Source organism: Chrysochloris asiatica, unplaced genomic scaffold, assembly GCF_000296735.1.
Source record: "Chrysochloris asiatica unplaced genomic scaffold, ChrAsi1.0 scaffold00009, whole genome shotgun sequence".
In the NCBI taxonomy this organism is placed as follows: domain Eukaryota; kingdom Metazoa; phylum Chordata; class Mammalia; order Afrosoricida; family Chrysochloridae; genus Chrysochloris; species Chrysochloris asiatica.
The window spans coordinates 34,615,766-34,619,334 of NW_006408527.1; the positions used below are offsets into that span (position 1 = coordinate 34,615,766).

The window sequence follows — 3,569 nt, forward strand, 5'->3', positions numbered from 1 at the left end:
TGACTGTAAGGATTAGAAATGTAAAGGTGGATGTTTTGTAGCAAAAGGAGGGTAGTGATTGACTTTGTAGTCCAGGAGCGGAGGTCCCTGGGACCATCAAGGGAGAAGAGCGGACTGTGGGACCCTATCTAGAGAAACAGTGATACCACAGTTAGAGGCAAAGATGATGATGAAATGAGATGGAGCAGCTGGGAATTCTAAACCTAGAGAGGGAGAGGGGCTGTGAGCTGACAGCCGGGGGGCAGGCTAGCAGGGTATACCCTTTGGTTGGTTGATAATGCATGGAGGGGATTTTAACCATGACAATGAAATGATGTACAATAGGATGAATGTAAAGCTAATGTTTGCCCATGTAAACTATCACATAATTCACAAAAAAACATTTAAAAAAGAAATCAAATGACATATTGAATTCAGTGTATTTGTGGCAAAAGACGTTTTTAAAGTTTTAAAGAGAAAAGCTGTTACTTTGAGGACTAGGATTCTCTTGATCCAAAGGGTATTTATTAATTGTCTGATATACATGGGAAAACTGAACAATAAATTTGCACTGGACTTTGAACCATAAAGTCGCCAATTCAAACCCACCAGCCACTCCTTGGAAACCCTATACCGGGTCATTATGAGTTGGAACTGACTCCATGGCACTACACAACAAGAACATCAAGAATAGGTGAAGAGCCTGGATAGCTCAATTGGCTGAGCATCAGACTTTTAATCTGAGGGTCCAGGGTTCAAGTTCCTGCTCTGGCACTTGCTTTGGAGTCTTGGTGTAGCCTTGTAAGATAAACACTAAACTGCTAACCAAGGTTGGCAGTTCAAACCCACCAGCTGCTCCTTGGAAACCCTATACAGGGACACCATGAGTTGGAATCAACTCTATGGCACTTAACAACAAAAAGAATAGGTCCCTTTGAGTTTTGGTGTTGGTGAAGAATATTGCATACAGGATGAGAAATAGGGCTTCTAAAATTTTATGGAAAAAATGAATTATCTTTTCATTCTACTTTTTTTTATATATATTCTTGTATACCATTGACTGCCGGAGAAAAGAACACATGTATCCTGAAAGAATTGCAGCCAGAGTGCTTCTTAGAAGTGAGGATGTAGAGACTTCATCTAACATATTTTGGACATGTCATCAGGAGGGACCAGTCCCTGGAGAAGGACATCGTGCTTGGTGAAGTACAGGGTCAGTGAATAGAGGAGGACTCTCAAGAAGATCGAGTGACACAAGGGCTACAACGATGGGCTCAAACATAGCAATCATTTTGTGGATGGTGCAGGACCTGTCAGCATTTAAGTCTGTTCTATACAAGATTGCTATGAATTGGAATCAACTCGTGGGCACCTAACAACAACCAGAAAGACAATCCAATCTGTTATGCTAGAGAACATACCAGAGGTTGCCTAATGCAAGTGATTAAGGTGTACAAATAGAACTTCTAGTGTGATTGAAAAGTATACCTTGAATGCTGTTACAATTTCATGGCAAATATTTTTGTCAAGGTCAGTAGTTCAAATCCACAACACTTAACAACAATAGCAATATTTGTCACAACTCATCAAAATAAATATAGCTTATTTACATACATTATACCTCAAACAAGGAGTTCTGGTGCCTCAGTGATTAAGTACTTGGCTGTTAGCTGAAAAGTCGGTGGTTTTAACCCACCAGCTACTCCACAGGAAAAAGATGTGGCATTCTGCTTTGGTAATTATTTACAACCTTGGGAACCTTAGGAGGCAGTTCTAGTCTGTCTAGATTCTATAATGTCACTATGAGTCAGAATCAACTTGAATACAACATGTTTGGTTTTGATTTGATTTTGTTTTGTTTTCCTTTTTGGTATACTTCCAACAGTTAATATTAAAAAAAAAAAAAAAAAAAAAAAAGACTGCATCTCCAAAATAAAAAGGGCCTAATTCTAAAAATACCTAACATGTGAAGATTCACCTGTCTTTTTCAGAAATTGCTGATCTTAGATCTCATCACTAAAATTTTATTTGATTATTTAGTTCCCACAGATACTATATAATTTGATAGAAGATACTATACACTTGGACAGAAATTCTGTCTAGAACTGTCTTTAAGACTTTGCTGGTAGGGATAATTGAGAGTCCTCTAGAGAGAAGTTTAAACTGATATATGTGTCCCAACTGGTAAATATAAAATTTATTTTATAATCTTAGAATAAGATTTTCAGTTAATGTAAAATTATTACATAAATTGTCAAAATTTGTCAAAATTTTGGTGTACTGAGCTCCAACCAAATGACTGGAATGAGAGCAATAATTTAGAATGTGGAATCTCTGATTTAAGGTAGAACAATTCTGAATATATTAACGAGCCTCATTTTGTATAGTATCAAAAGACTTGCTTCTAGAACATCACCAAAATCTTATTCTATAATGTGGCATACTTTATTACTTAAAAACATAAATAATACATTACCTAGTCTCTTAGCATGTCTGATGATGTAGAATCTAAATATATAAAATATTTATAAGTATATTGAATTATTTCATTAGTAAGCTCGTGCTATGTAACAGAAACCTAAAAATATAATGGCTTAAAACAACCACCATTTTATTTGTTATAATTTGTTGGTCAGCATTTGGGGCTGGGATCAATGGACAAATGTTCTTTTAATCTCAATTGGGCTCATTCATAAGGTTGCAATCAACTGGAAGATGATGGCCTAAGAGGCCTTGAAGCACACATCTGGCAATTAGTGGTGATTTCAGTTGGGCCTGTCTCTCTCAGGATATCTTCCCTTTGATGAGGCTAACCTAGGTGTCTTCACATGGTGGTAGAGTCCCACAAAACTGAGAGCAGAAGCAGCAAGGTCTTTTGATGTCTACGTTCATAAATCTCAAAATATCACTTCTGCTCTAGTCTGTTGCCCAAAATAAATGACAAACCCAGAATAGACTGAAGAAGTTAGAGAAATAGATTGAGGAGAAGAATGGCAAAGTGCATTGCAAAAGGGTAGAGGCACAAGCATGAGAGGAATTAGTGGCCATGTTAAACAATCGATTACAAACACTAGGAATCTCAGTGGCATTGTTGGATAAGCACTGGACTGCTAATCACAAGGCTGTCAGTTCAAATCCACCAGTCACTCCACAGGAAAAAGAAGAGGCTTTCTGCTCCTGTAAAGATTTACAGCCTCAGAAACTCTGTACAGGGTCAATATGAGTCAGAATTGACTCTGTCAGTGGGTATTGTTGTCAAGTGCTTTTGAGTCGATGCTGACCCATAGCAACCCTGTATAGGGTTCCCAAGGAGCAGCTGGTGACCTTGAACCACTTACCTTGCAGTTCAAATGGCTTTGCAGTCTGGTGCATTAACCCACAGCACCACAAATACTAACACCATAATGAATGAAAATGGAAAAAAGTAACTCTTGAGCTAGTTACAAGTAAGATTTCCTATTCCATTCTACTTTGATCACATTTTTAAATAATCATTACTAGGTGTCTAGCCTCTTAGTTCTTCTAAGTCTTTCAGTTTTCTGACGTAAACATGACCTGGACATAGTTTTTCCTCTACTTCTGGAAATGGT

The 3,569-nt window shown here is 37.6% G+C and overlaps 1 non-coding gene across 1 annotated transcript; it reads left to right on the top strand.

The window, feature by feature from the left end:
- Nucleotides 1-680: 680 nt before the first annotated feature.
- Nucleotides 681-753, top strand: TRNAK-UUU. The gene has a single exon. It is a non-coding gene; the product is annotated as a tRNA-Lys (tRNA).
- Nucleotides 754-3,569: the final 2,816 nt, after the last annotated feature.